The sequence below is a fragment of the Stigmatopora nigra genome, chromosome 3 (assembly GCF_051989575.1).
Source record: "Stigmatopora nigra isolate UIUO_SnigA chromosome 3, RoL_Snig_1.1, whole genome shotgun sequence".
Classification (NCBI taxonomy): Eukaryota; Metazoa; Chordata; class Actinopteri; order Syngnathiformes; family Syngnathidae; genus Stigmatopora; species Stigmatopora nigra.
The window spans coordinates 14752836-14770062 of record NC_135510.1 but is presented as its reverse complement, the minus strand read 5'-3'; the positions used below and the strand labels follow the sequence as shown (position 1 = coordinate 14770062).

Below are 17227 nucleotides of genomic sequence, written 5' to 3'. Positions count from 1 at the left end.
TACTTACCAAGCTTTCTACACTCAAATATTCCTTGTAGTCGTACATTTGGGTGCCAGGTGGAGGCTTTGTTTTGACTGTTGAATCTAACGCAAACACATTCAGGTATATGTGTATTTGAAGAAAAAACAACAACACGTACTAGAGGCATTTTGTGTAAATGAGTTTTTGGGGGTCTGTGGGCTGGCTTGGCTTCCCTCATGCTTCAATTTTGGGTTGCACTTCAGTCAACCTTGTCTTTGCACTGTTTAAATGGATGCTGTGTAGGTCATGTTAAGCATTTTAAAACCTTTTAATATCTGATTCTAGAATTAGTTTGGTTAATTGATCATTTCTTTTTCAACAACATTAGTTATGAAGAAAAAGTCTTTATTGTTTTTCCTGGACGTTTAAGCAGGACAGCTGTACCAGTATCCTAATGAAACATTTTACTAACCTGAGCTTTTTTTTGCCAATATATTAACCAAACACTACTGCAACAACTTCCATCTTCAAACAAGTACAAACTACCCAAAGTAAAATTATGTGATGGGAAATTTCGGCTCGAAATTCTAGTGTATTCCTAATGCTACTCATATTTTCTTTTTCTTGAGACTGTACACATCCAGCAATGATTATAGCATATGGACCAGTAAAAGTGATTCTATTTCAGAGGGATTCTTAAAATAATTAATGCTTCCTATAATCTTATTTGTAGGAATTTGCTTTACCTAGGATCAAATCAGATGAGTAGGCAGTGTGAAAACTATCATCATGCACCATCGAGCGGTACATTTAAAGGCAGAATAGACTGGATCACATTACTCAAATCTCAATGTGGGTTAGGACCTCCTGAATTCGGATACAGTATAGATGTGCTTCTATATATATGTGTGTATGTATATATATATCTCAGCAACACAGTTACCTATTTATATATTTATTCATGTATTTATTTATTAACTTACTATTAAGTACCTATTTGTGTATAATGCCTTTCCTATTCCTGCATCCTCACCCTCTTCCTATTGCAACAAAGAAATTTCCCGATTACGGGATGAATAAAGTTATCCAATCCAATATGCATACAGATAGCATTCATTCAATATTACATTTATAATCTCAGCTAAATTAGTTTATCACTAGTAAACGTCAAATCTCTTTGTACTAGGAAGGATGGCAGCGATTGAGCCAATCTCAGAACATTTCTATTTTGATCTAGTCTGACTGATTTCCTCATTGGAATGGAAGGTGGAATGACAAAAAAATTACAGTATTGCATCTATTTGTAGTTGCATATTCTGAGTACAGCTCTCAAGGAATAACATTAAAAGTATGAATTGTTTACAGCTCTTTGAATCAAAAAAGTTTCTTACCCTTGCACTAAACCGTGTAAAATATATAAGTACACCAACACTAAATTTGGATGAAATATGGATGTAAATATATGTACCGTTTATATTGGAGGATAACAGGCACAGACTTTTATCTCTCTCCATTTTTTCTCAGTTCACACCAAGAATTGCACCGGTACTGATAACTGGCAAATGCTGAACACACGTCACCATGACAAAACATGTATTCACAAAATATGGTATTCACAAAATATGGTATGGAAAATATGGTATTCTCCAGTACTTTACAAAATGACTATTATCAATGACACTACCACTTTTTTTAATGAATTGGATGTGGGTACTACAGCAGTAGAGAGACAAAGCAATTTACTTATTAGTTTACAAGTGGGATTAACCAAGGAGGTGAAATGTTCCCTTTCAAAAGCTTTCTGTCAGTTTTGGATAATTAGCGTAGTATATACATAAATGGCATGAAGCAGCCAGAGATTTCAGAAGTTTATCTCAGCCTCAGCAACACAGTAGCAATTGTTGACGCACAAATAATGCTATGGAGACAGACAATGCAGTGTGGATGAGCACATTTTCAAGTTCATAAGGCAGTGTTACACTAGCTAGATGGAGCTGTGCTAAACAAAAATTACATACAAGGATTAATCAATATCTATCCATATATAAGCCACGCAAAAAAAAAAGTTGTGCCTTTTATTAAGGAAAATACGATAATATCCTTCACAGTAATTCATTGATTTCAACCAACTAAAATAGTCTGGGAATTACCTTCTGGTATTTTTCAAAGCAGCATATTTTGTAAGTTTAATACATAAACATATTTAAAAAAAGAGAAAAAAAGAGATCATGCATGAGCAATTTAACCTATTCCTAAAACTTGACTTGATTGAGTTCCTTATTTGGAGTTTTTTCCCCGCACAATCTGGATCTTTTTCTGTCTAATGAATCATAACATACATTCTTTTGTTGTCTTTTATACAGTATCTCTTGAAACATGCTTTATCCGCAGAGGCATAGCCAAAAGCCGAGGCAAAAGAAAATAGATGTGCGTGCGTGTGTTTGTGCGTGTATGTCACATGTATCTTGTATAGTCCCAGCAGCAACAAGATGTCATTTGAGGGCAGGAAAAAACCCTTGTGGCTTGGTTCCATCAAATTGTAATCCACAGTGCATTATTACCGTGGCAGGGTCACCTCTCTACTTCTGCTGAGGGCAGGAGCTAGTGTAACACACACACATGCACACACACTTGCTCAAACAGAGTATGTTGGTTCACTTGCTATTATGCTATTATCCGCTGTGTCGATGATGTTTTTTTTTCTTGACAGTTCTTTTATTTCCTGGCTAGCCTCGATAATGAATCCATCTGAAGAGGGCCAGACGAGGCTACGACCATGAATAATTTGCAATCTAACCCCTCCTCACGAGGTGACTATGAGTGGCTGTGTGGGCACCCCAATATGTCTGTGCTGTGACACTTTTCGTTTCCAACATTCCCCTTGCATTTTCAAGATTTTAGAATTCTTGTCATTATTTATAATGTGATGAGGCACGTCGCTGCCCGCCATAGGAGAATAATTTGGAGTGTCATTCCTCCTTTTGTGTCCCTCTTTTTTTATACCTCTATACATCACTATATCTCTATATATCTGTATCTCTCTCTATATGTGTACGTGTGTACGTATATATATATATATATATATATATATATATATATATATATATATATATATATATATATATATATATATATATATATATATATATATATATATATATATATATATATATATATATATATATATATATATATATATATATATATATATATATATATATATATATATATATATATATATATATATATATATATATATATATATATATATATATATATATATATATATATATATATATATATATATATATATATATATATATATATATATATATATATATATATATATATATATATATATATATATATATATATATATATATATATATATATATATATATATATATATATATATATATATATATATATATATATATATATATATATATATATATATATATATATATATATATATATATATATATATATATATATATATATATATATATATATATATATATATATATATATATATATATATATGTATATATATACATAAATTTAATATATATGCATAATATTTATATGTATATACACATATACACACATTTTGTTATTTAGTTATATAGTTAGGATGAACTCGTGAAACAATAAGTAATATAACACAGCTATAAATGGTACCGCAGTCAAGTATGGCAATCATCAAATGTGTCTAGAAGATGAAGGATAGGTCAAGGAGGAAAAGACAAGAGCGCCTCTTAAGGAACCTTCATCAGCCTGTTATTAGGAAGTTAATGAAGCTAGCAGTGTAGCTGCCAAGCAACGATTGACTCTCACTCTCTCTTTCTCTCGTTTTCTATCTCTCTCTCACTCTCACTCTTTTTACTCCTTTTCACAGTCAAAGACTCCTCTCACTCTCTTTCTATTTCCAGGGCATGTCACTAGAAAACATTTATTATAAATGCAATTATCAAAAAAATTTCCACATCAAACTTTTACCTAGACTGAGCTCAAAGAAAGGAATGCACTCTAAAACATACAAAAATGTAAACATAATTTAGTATAGTAAGAGCATTACAACAGTTCCTTTAAAAAGGTAAATTGTCAAAATGGGTTTTATGAGTTCTAATAATGCCGGCCAATGCAATATTTTTAAATTCACTTTAACACCAAGTAGAGTTTGAATACGAATCGGTTAGTAGGAGATGACACGCAATCCATTTGAAGTGGGGGTTCTATCCCCATTAAAGGCAGCCGAGGAGTTATTCACAGGCATTTGTCTTTTCTTTCTATGTTTTCCTTACTAACTCAAAGTGAAAGTATTTCAATGACTCAAATCTGGAGTAAATGTAATGCACACATTTGTTGAGAGTCTGGTGCCCTTTAAGCACTGCTATTTAAATAGCTTAGTGAGGCAAAATTACCACTGTACAATCATGATCAAGCCAGAAACTACATTCTTTATGAGAATATCCATGCAAGCTTCAGTAGTTATGTTCTTCCTCAGGACCACATTTCTGCAAGTATTCACCCATGCTCTTTAGTTGCTGGTGTACCATAATTAACGGCAAAGAAGAACACTTGCCTACTCTTATCAGAGAGTCTGTTAAATTAGAAAGAGGATGAATGGAAGGACATCACCATGGACGCTGTCAGAATATATTTTGCTGTAGCAGTGCAGTGTCCATACACGCATACAGTATCTAACCTTAAACACCCGTAGGCCTTGGTGATAACATTTTTAAAAAGTTCATCATCCTGATTTAATCGGATTACCATGGGTCATTTTATCCCCACTTTAACTTTCACAACATACAGCAAGCTTTGTTGTTTTCTGAACAACGATGAGCAAAATGCTGCTTGGATGTTTTTGTTGGTTGCCCACTGGTGCGCACGTGTGTTTTCATGTCGTCACTAACAAACCTTCCCCTCGAGGACGCGGGTTGGATTGTCAGCTTCCGTCAGACATTGCAAACACTCACACAACCTCAATGCGCACATTCAGTTTGACATCTGTGACCCTCTTTTGTTGAGATCAAGAACCCATGGTATATTGTATATGGCTGATTACCCTGCTAATCCAATGTGTGGGTGTGTATCGACATGCTTGTTGGCAGCCATTAGACAAAAAAAAAAGTTTATTATGAGATCAGACGTGAATGTTTCGTCCGTTTCACTGTAGTAGTATCACTGCCAAGAAGAATATGGCCAGCAATGGCAGAGTATTACAATGATAGTAATTTTTCACTATAATTTGTAGTACATATTAGCAGAGGTGTCAAGAGAGCCAAATATGTTACTGAAGTAAGAGTACTATAACCATAGTATCATATGACTCAACAAATTGCTGTCCTCAATTATATACTACAGCAACAGCACATATTCAGTGGTAAAAATAAATAAATATATATATATGTATGTTAAAGTAATCAATAGCCTGACTGACTATTCACCATTTAGTTTTCCTGTAACGTATGTTGATCGACCTGGATACAAAAAATAATAAAAATAAATTCAAATTTGAGCGCCCCAGCTACCGAGTGGTTGGCACGTCGGCCTCACAGTCCTGGGTTCAAATCCAAAGGAAAAAATTCTAATTGGGGATCATTTTTAAAATCATAATTTAGCCTCGATAAAAGGTCTGAAATGAATTTGGTTTACTCACAAAAAAGGGCAATACCTTACCAGACAAAGATGTTTGAACATTACCTTATATGGATTTGGAAATGCAGGATATAAAGACTAAAATGCAACTTAATGACTACAATCGAACCCAACACAACTGTGCACAGATTAAACGCAAACTTCCTCTCTATGCTTATTAAAAGTTACTGCTAGCGATCACCTGAAGAAGAAATGATTTGATGCAGTAAGATTATGTTCATGTCTTGCATGCATGCATCTGCGTGTAAACCGGTGGAACTACAAGAGCTGCTTGGTGGTCAAAATGTCGTGCTGATTAAAGGTGACAGGGTTGCTTCTGGCCATTGGGACATGATGGCATGACATGGCAATCTGAAAGGTCATCACCAAAGCACTATTAGCGTCATCGGGGTGACAATGTGATGAGATAATCTGGAAATGTATGTCAAGAAAAGAATACAGATATGTGGTCCAATATAGGGTTCAGAATTTGACCACATCTGAATAACCATCAGATCACAATGAAATGAGCACTAATGTAAAACGTTTGATTTTTTAAGGTTTATATCATTTATTTTCTGGACTATTTTCATAGTTGGACTGGGCATGCAAGTTATACTCAGGTGCGACTTTATGCCTTTTCTATTGTGTTTTTTGTTACAATAAATAAATCAATGTTGCCTGTTGTTCCCTATTTCATTATTTTTTTAACATATAAGGTTTGTTCTTGGTTTCTAATAAACTAAAATAATGGCCCCATGCCTCTCAAAACCAACCCCAAAAAACTCAGGTGCGTCTTATATAATTTTTCCTTTTCAAAAATACAGTGAATATGTTTAGTATTCATTCATTCATTCATTTTCTGAACCGGTTAGCTATTTTATTGCAGAGATGGCAAGGAAAAAAATGGTACCCTGAAGAAAGCCATTTGGAAGTTTCTGGAATTTTTGATGGGAACAGAGCAGGTATTTCTCAACACTTTTGATGTAAGTCATGAAGGTGGTCATACTGCTGATACAATGCATGGCAATGAGTACCTTCATCCATCTAGAGTCCAATTCAGTACTTTTGAAATCACAGTAGCTGTAGAAAATCTTGTGCGCTGCAGACAAAATTTGATCCATCAAATGTAATGTGTACCTCTGTCTGCATAGAGTTGGAAACTTCATTTTATTATTTGAACAAAGCCAATTTTATTTCCAAAGTCTCAGATAGGCACTGCTTAAAAATGATAACCGAATGAGGATAACCCTGCTTTAATTTCTTATATGAATCCTCTGAATCTACACGCTTGTCTTGCCACCCCAGACTCTTTGTATCTCCATTGTACTCCTCGTTATAGGTTCTCGAATACAAGTGGGAGCAGAGGGCAAGAGGAGGGAGTGATTGGAATTCATTATGCTCAAATGATTTTAAACTCTGGAGCTGAGAGGCTTTTCTAATCACTGCTGAATGGGCTGGAAAGTTAATGTGGGTAGGCTGTAGAGTGGAAGAGTAGGGAGGAGCAAGAACTCTATCATCAATGTCGCACTCTGGAGGGCCCTTCACACAGCTTCAATGGTGGAATTGCACAGCTACTAAATGGACACACGAGTTGTTTTTAATGGCTTGATTCACTCATAGAACACTGTACAGAGATTGCCTTTGTTTCCCGCATATTCTGTGCATAATTGTGTTTACAATGGGGCAAGAGTATTCATATTTATATGCTGCCAATTTCCTTCTTTTACAGCACACTTGATACATTTATGTGCATGAAATTATTTAAACAAGAGGTTACTTTATCTACCACCTTGTCCACAAGTAAAACTTAAGAGAAACTACACAAGATGGAGAGTCATAATTCACTGATTTAGTCATGGGATTTGTATGTAGACACAGATCCAATGACCTTTTCTGTGCAAGAATATATTAGTGGGGCAAAACATATTTAAGTGTGGTAAACAAATATTCATTCATTTATTTTCAATACTGCTTATCTTAGTCAGGGTCACAGGTTACTAGAGCCTATCCCAGCTAATTTCTTGCAGAAGCCCGACGACACTGGTTTCCAGTCTGTCGTAAGATAGACACGAAGTCAACTATTGGCAAAAATTGGAATGCATTGGAGATCTAAGGGCCAGCCAGCAGACGAAAGGAGATCACTCGTAGAAGCTTTGACTTGATGCAGTTTTGTGTGGAACTCACAACACATTAGTTTGCAATTCAAACATGTGTGACTGCAGACTGTCAGCAAAGCACATCAATGGATAAGGAAATCCCTACAGACATTAAAGACATATGTGCACATGTCAGATTGAATTAAAAGGCTGACACTGAGCTGGTTTCATCTTTTGGCACTATCTCCTGAGAAGCCACCTGGTTAACCCTGAATTCCTGTGCTCATCACTGCTGGCATTGTCCTCTAACATTGTCCCTCGTAATTAACCAATGCCTCTCTGTTTGGATATGAATGCTATTTTACATACATTTTAGCTTGTTCTTTTTTTAACAAAACATCCTTTTAAGATCAACATTTTGGTAGGCAAAATATGGGTGATGAGGAGCTGAAAGTGAAAAAAAAAAAAGAGTCCAGAGACGCTGAAAAAAAATAACTATTCTGCTTTATGAATACCTCTCCAACAAAGAAGGTTTAAACCAGGGGTGGCCAAGTTTGGTCCTTGAGAGCCCCTATCCATCTGTTTTCTATATCTCCCTCCTCTATCACACCTGAATCAAATGATCAACTCATCATCAAGCTGTCCAGAAGCTTCATACCAATCCAGATTATTTGATTGAGGTGCACTGCATCATGGTATAATCCATAAATATTCAAAATCGAAAAACAAAGCCCGAATAAGAAATGGCCGCCAAAGAAGAAACAGCGGTCCAAAGAAGAAACAAACAAATTCAAAGAATGCATTAATGATATGAAGGAAAATACCAATATTTCAAGATGGACTAAAAATTGTGGCCTAAAAGAATCAATCATTCATGATTATGAGCGATTTACACCTGAGCAGGTTCATTACTCAGCTGTAGATAAGACGGTGAAGCTGGCTCAGTTCTAGGCCACTGAAGGCTTCTCAGACATGGAGTCGTGCTCGAGTTTAAACTTGAATACAATTCTGAGGAATATATCCGTGATAAATTATGAAAGACAACAAACGAGGGCACACCGTGGGATATTTCAGTATTCAGAGACTTTAGAGTCTATCTAGCCCATTTAGAACCAGACATTTGGCATTACATTGTTATAGAAATTATGAAGAGCTAGAAACAGCTAAATATTGCCTTATACGTGTGAGACATGTGCCTTTGGTGAGGTATACACTCCCACTAGTTATTTAATGTCGGGAAGATTCCATACTTGGCAGAGTTCACATCAAGTTCAAAGTATAAACGGGGAAAGAATTGATTTATGATGAAAATGACACTTGCAACACACACTTGCTTAATCCTGGAGATTTTCCAAAGAGACTCAAACACTCCTCGAAGGACATAAAAATGTGTCTGGATTCATTACACACCACATTTCATACACAAACACACACACAGACACTTTGACGAAAAATGTCCAGTTAGTCTGCAACATTGCAAAATATCAGACAGTAAATTGTGACTTGCTTATTTCCACATGAATAACAAAACAAATGGAGAGCAGTGTGATAAATGACCTGTGGCCCTCATCTTGTTCAAAAGTCAGCCTTCAATGTCTAAATGTAGTTGGTGATAAACTGTTCTGTAAATATGAGCTTCCCTGTGGCTAATGAGATGCTTTAGCCAGATGAGTCCTTGCATAGCTGAGAAGGCGGTGACTGATCAGACTACTTAGAAGCATTCATTGAAGCTGGCAGATCATTTTTTCACACTAAGCAAACTTGACTCCTGGTGTGAGCATGATATATGCATGCCAGCTGCAATTCACCCTTGACAGGCACAAGCATATCACCGCATATCCGTGTGGATGACGGGATATGGGGATTAAAGACAAATTTTATGGACTAAATTATTGAAGAACTGGAAAAAGCAGCAGGTTTCTACATGAATATTTGCTACATTGATATATTATATAGTACAGACGCTCCCCTACTTACGAACGAGCGCTTGTTCATGAGTTGAAAGTGTTCATAAGTTGAAAGTGTTCATAAGTTGAAAGTGTTCATAAGTTGAATCCACCATCTGAGTTTGAAACTGGCTGTCTCACATGACAAGAACAAGCTGTGATGAGCGCATCCGGCATTGAAATAGTGATCATGCATGTCGAATGCTTCTTTTCGACATCTGGGGCGTATCTGGAATACAACATAGACTGGTGACCAGTCAGTCATAGTTAAGACATTCACACTCTCAATCACATTTCCACCAAATGGGAATTGATCCCACACAACTTGCACCAAAGTCAGTCAAGAGAACCACCGAGTCACCAGATGGCTCCAAAAAGAATATGCAAACTCCATAACTGAAGGGTGGAGGCGGATAGTCGGCACGTATTATGTATCATGTTAATTGTATACTCCAACACTGACCAGTGTTTTAATAATCACATGACAATGTCATTATGGAGAGTCAAGTCAAGCAGTAGACAAATTTTGCTCAACTGGCTCCTCTCACTAAGCTCTCTGCCTTGTCAGCACTATTAAACAAGGTCAAGCTGAAATGTACCAGAGTGGCACTTTAATAGATATACATCATGGCTGTGAAAGTGGGCGACACAAGGTGCATGTGTCTTTTGGCTTGTGCTGGGGTCTGCATGCTGTGCTATATATGGATGTGAAAATGCCTTGCACCGAGACACCTCAAACTATCTGACAATGCAAATCTAATCTAAGCAAACATGCTGGAGTTATGTCACGCCTCATTTTAGGCTGGTACCATTGACCTTTAACTGGGCCCCCCGTCAGCCATCTCCTACTTGTGTGGTGTGAAGGGCTATAAGAGGTGTGTGAAGGGGGCTAAGAGGAAATGACAGGTGGCTATCTGGCTGTTGAAACATGGATTGTGTCAAGTTGCTTTCAGTGTAGTCATGTTGTCACCTTCCCCCAATATTTTTTTACAATCAACGACTGAACCCACTGACCCAGTCACTATTTCATCTTTACCCCGGCAGCACTTAGCACTCTTTGCTTCCTCTTTTACTCTTTTGAGAGCAAAGACCCCCCGGGGAACTGGAACCAAAGACACCTGTCAGCAGGGAAATAGTATGTCTACTCTGTCTGACTCCAGATCAGCCTATCCCGAACTCATGCATGGACATTTACAAGGCTCGTAATAATGCTCCCACCTGCTCATTGACACTAATATGTAGAGTTTGTCCAAAGAGTAGTGACAGGTGGATTGTTGTAATATTACATAGTATATAATTACATTTTACAATATAGATCACTGATTCATTTTGTTGCTGCTTGTTTAACCTCTTTAGGAAAAGCGATCCACAATAAACTATTAGTCATGCCTGCTATTAAAAAAGAAACTATCTTAGTGGTCATTTGAATGTCACTTACTCAGGCTGAATTATTTTAGAAATGAAGGCCAAGTACTGGTCTCATCTCATTTTTTGAACCGCTTTATCCTCATTAGGGTCACAGGGGGTATTGGAATCAATCCCAGGCGGGGGACACCCTGAATCGGTAGCCAGCCGATCGCAGGGCACCTGGAGACAAACAACAATTTACACTAACTCGTACCTAAGGGCAATTTAGAGTGTCCAATCAGCCTACCATGCATGTTGTTGAAATTTGGGAAGAAACCAGAGTAGCCGGAGAAAACCCACACAGGCCCAGGGAGAACATGCAAACTCCACACAGATGGATATGACCTGGATTCGAACCCATGACCCCAGAGCTGTGAGGCCAAAGCGCTAACCACTCACTCCACAGGGCCACCCTCAGATACTAGTATGGTAAATAATCAGCAAAACATTGGAAACATCCATGAAAATATTGGATATGGCGAGGTAGCTGAGGTGGAATAGACAGTCTAAAATATTTACCTATGACAACCTTGGAAATGCAGTACTATATATTATAATTCAGTCCACACATAAAAAGCTTTATCAGTTTCAGCCCTTACCTTATGTATAATCATGGGGTAATCAAACAGAGCTGACGAATCCATATCAAGCTTGTAGTTTGTCATGAGTGAGCCTCAGGTGTGCGACGGAGTCGGGTCCAAAAATGCAGGAAGTAGGACGAGACAGGAGTGCTGGTGCACAAAACTAAAGTGTAGCAAATGATAATGGATGAGTGGAAGGATGATAACACAAAGTTCACAGCATAATTTATAAACTAGGCCTCACTGTAGGTGGTCTAAAATAGCTTAGATGCAAACATCACTTTTGCCACCAGGCATGAGCACCAAATGAAATGCAATGATAACAAAACATGACACAGTTAAATGAATTTGTAAAATCAAGATATATATATATATAATAAAAATACTTGTTGAATACATTTGGATAATTGTTGTATAGAGTGTTAAAGGAATACAAAAACAGTAGACTGAAAGTAGATCAACTTTGATAAGAATTAACAGGAAAAGCCATACAAACTTAGGACTGAGTAAAAACCAAATAAAGAAACAAACCTTACAGGCATGCACACACACTGACAGGGAGAAATCATGACTAAATGTAAGCAATAATCCAGCAACAATTCATACCAGGATGCAATGTACAACTAGACACACAAGAGATAATTATCAATCAAACACACCTGGTCAAAACAGGAAGGGAAGCCTGGAGGGACACACATCACCCAGACAGCAAACACAAGGGAGACACACCTCCACCAAAATCTCAAACAAAACATGACACAGTTAAATGAATTTGTCAAATCAGGATATATATATAATAAAAAAATACTTTTATAGTTATAGTTTTAGATAATTGTTGTATATAGTGTTAGAGGAATACAAAAACAGTAGATCTCATTTCATCTCAATTTCTGATCCTCTTTATCCTCATTAGACTCGCGGGGGTGCAGGAGCCGATCTCATAAAAGGTAATGTACAAAAATCATTGTCTGGTTAGCTATTAACCCTTTTTTGTTATTAAACCAATTAATTTCAATCCCTATAGAGGCTAAATTATGATTTAAAAATGGGCCCAAATTTGAATTATTTCCTTCTTTCATTTTTCTGAAATGCTTTATACTCATTAGGGTTGTGTGTGTGTGTGTGTGTGTGTGTGTAGGGGGGTGGCCGGCCCAGAGGCGGGGGACAACCATGCACACACACACACCTATGCCTAGGGGCAATTTAGAGTGTCCACTCAGCCTACCATGCATGTTTTTTTTGGAATGTGGGAGGAAACTAGAGTACCCGGAGGAAACCCAGGCAGGCAAACTCCACACAAACAGACATGACCTGGATTTGAACCCAGGACCCATAGCTGTGAGCCCAACATGCTAACCACTCGCCCCGCCGGGCCACTCTAGACTTGAAAGTAGATAAACTAATTAATTCGTACTTGCCTTTGCTTTCTTGGTCATTGCTCCCTTACTGTAGTTGTTTTCACTGTTCTTAGATTATTTACACTTGTTTTGATGTTACCATTGCATTTCATTTGGTGCTTTTGCCTGATGGCTCAAGTGATGTTTGCTATTTTGGACCACCTACAGTGAGGCCTAGTTTATAAATGACGCTGTGAGTCTTGACTTTGCATCCTTCTGCTCATCCATCATCATTTACTACTTCAGTGGTGCAACAACACAGTGAAACAAATACCAAGTAAGCAACAATAAGAGTTGTATTAATTAACAGACAAGTACAAAGAGGTAAACTGGTGTGGAAATCCAAAGCCATGATAAACAGTTGTTTGTTTTCTGCATCAGGTATCTTCTATTTCGCACATAAACTGGCATCACACACCCTCAAATCCACATCCATTCCCCAAGCATCTAGAGCACTTTTCAGGTTGTTAGTGGGGCAGGATTGCTGCTGTATAATCTCCAAGGTAGCACCATGAAGGTGACATCTATCACGCATGTAGCACGCTGGCGTGCTAAAAATACCAGCGTCGATATCCCTCCCCTTTTGACAAGAGCGAGTAGGAGGAGAGCAGCTGACACAAACGCTGAGGGAATCCATTTGCGTAAGGTGGTGGTGGTGGTGGGGGCGGGTGACTGGGTTTTCTGTCATTTACAGAGGAATCTTAATTCCATTATTGTTTACATGTAAGCCAACAGTTTAATAATGCAAAAGATTTATCTGAAGGCAGTTATTTTTATTGTTGAATGTCCATCAACATCATAATATTTAGCTTTGGATGAAATTATTTTGTGCAAGCTTCTGACATACAAAAAATGATTAGACATCAGAGGGTTGCGGAGGGTGCTGGAGCCTATCCCATCTTATTTCAGTGATCAAGGTACACTAAGCATTCACTATGCATTCAGAAAGTCTATGGATATTCGGGTCAATAAAAGTAAGAACACTAACGAAAAAAAAGTGTGGTTGCTTCTTGAGGAACTGCAAGCAGATTGATTGAGATCACTTCAGACATCTTTTAAGTTCATTGCCTCCGGGTTTATCTAGACTGTTGGTTGAAGTTGATGACTGATAACATTTTCCTGTATCAGGGTCACGTATGCGAAAGCAAGTAATCTTCCTACTAGGCTTGATGATAAACATGCATACCGAGCTGTGTCTCTCCCGTATCGGCGGTCGGGACTTTTATTGTTTAGTGTGAATCAACACAGTGAGGCAGTTAAAATTAGCATGTTACTCAAGTTCAAAATTACTACACAAATACAATTGCCATGAATGGAATGGGAACCAGTAATGGGGAACCCAATAATGATTGCTGATGTGACCCGAAAACAGAGGACCTCATGAGGAAAAAAACAAATAAAAATCTTGAAGATATCTAGGTATCTTGAAAGCATAACTTGAGAATAACATTAATGTATTTTTCGTCCCGCTTATTCTCAAAAGGGTCATCGGGGGTGTTAGAGCCAATCCCAGCAAACTATGGACACCGTAATAACATGACAATAAACCCTGAACATGGATTAGTTAACATACAACTTGGAAATTCTTGATTAATCTGATTACAAATATAAATTCTAAAACCACTGAAACCAAAGATTTTTCAGATTCATTTTCATGACAACAAGTCATTGACTGGATTGTTTGGTAATAACAATACAGTACGTAAATATAGAAAAGTTGTTGTGTTCCAACAATAGAGGAAAAAAGACCTTTAATGTAATATAGCCTATGTCCAAACTAATCATTCTTTCTAAGGATACCTTGAAGGCAAAACGTCATTCTTTATGTGCAGACCCACCCTAATCGAGCTGTGGCAGATAGCAGATTTTGCACATCTGTTTGGTAACCTTACTGAGAAGATAGAGCCAAATGAGTCTCCTATAAAAGGAGCCTAGTGGGTCCTGATCAATAATTAATTTGGAGTGAAGCTCTCTGGATGTCACCTTTTCTACTGATGCAAGTCTTTTGGCTTGGCTGGCTGTTTGCTCAGAAGGGCTGCCTTCTGCCATTAACATGGCTCTGATCATATTAGAAGCAGGGCCCTGGGCCAAGAGAGAAGCTTGAAGAATCGTGCCTGGCGTGGCTCACACACCATGGGGTGCATTTAACAGTTTGGCGCAACTACTGATGACTATGCTGCCATCTTGACAACACCAGAGAATAAGGGACCCCTGCCACCAACAAATTGCAAATGTATGCTTATGCATTAAGGAATTAAATTCATTCATATTCTGTAGCGGTTAGCCATGCAAAGTTTGGGAGGGGTACTTCAGCCTATCCCTATATCTATAAATCATTGTTTTCAAATAGACAGATTGTGTCTGCAGGTCCACTTCTGGAATGTTAAATTTTCATGATACTGCATTGTTCTTTGTGTTACTGCTTGATGTTCTTTTTTTTTAGCCAACTACAAATGATTGTTTTGAAAGAAACAGATTGTGCAGATACACGTGTGGAATGTAGTACTGCATTGTTCTTTGGGTTATTTTATATTCAAAATTAATTTACATATTTATAACATTCTAGTATTAGTATATTGCTTTTTCTAGTATTGTAATATATATATATATATATATATATATATATATATATATATATATATATATATATATATATATATATATATATATATATATATACATATACATATACATATACATATACATACACACACATACACACACATACACACACACACATATACACACACACACACATATACACACACACACACATACACACACACACACATACACACACATATACACACACATACACACACATACACACACATACACACACACACATATAGTAACAAGCGGAATGTAAAATCCCACATACGCAAACCGTGTTCATGGAGTACAAGAATGTGTTTTAAATGTTTAAAAAAGGGTGTTTTTGTTATAAATTCACAATTATCTTGCACTTGTTATGGCTTTCTAACACAGGTAAAACAGTTTCCCAAAACGACAGCTACAAAGATATCTGGCAGGAAAAAAAAAAAAAAAAATCTGTCTTTTTCGGGAGCGGCTGTCCTCCGAAACTTGTACCTGCGGTGAAGCAGACTGGACCCACCACAGAGCAGTAGGACAACTGCGGGTAGGCATCATTTGACAGATGGACGCCTCCAAGCTGATTGGAAACCCAAGACTACACACAGTCACACACACACACACACACACGTCATTCCTACACACAACTAATAAATAGCACCCTACAACTAAAAGGGAGGACATGCTTGTTTTGCTCTCGCAGGTATCATAACAATTGTTGTTGTTGTTTTCTTTTTTCCTCACCAGATTGTGTTCCAACCTTCCAACCTCCAAAACATTTAACTACTAGTACAGTAAAAAGACACTCATGCTGAATTTGGCTCAGAATGTTTTCCATTCAAATTCTTAAATAAATCATGTGTTACCATGTCTACCTCCCTATTTGCACGTTTTCCTCATGCCTATATGGGTTTGGACCCCCACCTCTGGGGATAGGCGATACGAAAAATGAATAATGTAGGTGGTATGTTGTATTAACAACTATGCATGATAGCAAAAACTTCAAATCTTCTTGACCACACGTAGCAATCAGATGTTTAAGATTATAACATTCTTCAAGCAAGACACACCCCCTGTTATAAATGGCTTCAAACAATCCAGTCAGCAAACTCATACAACTGTGAAATAGACAATAAAATAGCATATCGCAAAAGCCATTTCCCACCACGATTCACTTTCTCTGCGCACCATTTACTCCCTCTCCTTAACACACAAGTCTGCAATCTCTAGGGCAAATGCATTGCATGTGTCTCATCAACACGTCCTTTTGCCATAAATATCCTAAAATGAAATGCCAGTAATATAACACACTGCCTTGGTTATCCATGACGGGGGGCAGTTTCATGCTACTTTACTTCTTTCTACAGCCCTTGTTTTCTCCTCTAGACAAGTGCTTGTTTCTTCCCTTTTTCATACCCCATTTTCCTTTGCTGGTTGGGGACATTGAAAATAAAAACACAACAACTTTGGGCCTTGACTCAAGTACCGCCAAGGGAAACCAAAAAAAAAGGTTGGTTAGACTGCTATCCAGTACATACATTAAAGATGCAGCCGAAAGCATATGCTGATGTGTATTTCATGAGGCTGAGTTCACGGAGCG

The 17227-nt window shown here is 37.3% G+C and overlaps 1 long non-coding RNA gene across 3 annotated transcripts in view; it reads right to left on the bottom strand.

The window, feature by feature from the left end:
- The window catches only part of LOC144194533 (uncharacterized), a 32421-nt gene extending 20161 nt beyond the window's left edge, over nt 1-12260 (bottom strand). The window contains exons 1-3 of one of the 3 annotated variants that reach the window (XR_013325909.1): nt 12170-12260; nt 11657-11801; nt 2024-2563 (exon numbers count right to left, since the gene is read on the bottom strand). This is a non-coding gene — a long non-coding RNA (uncharacterized LOC144194533). Of the gene's footprint in view, nt 1-2023; nt 2564-10650; nt 10769-11656; nt 11802-12169 lie in introns of those variants that run through there. The other 2 variants (XR_013325911.1, XR_013325910.1) reach the window with 2 other exon arrangements.
- Between the last annotated feature and the right edge of the window lie 4967 nt (nt 12261-17227).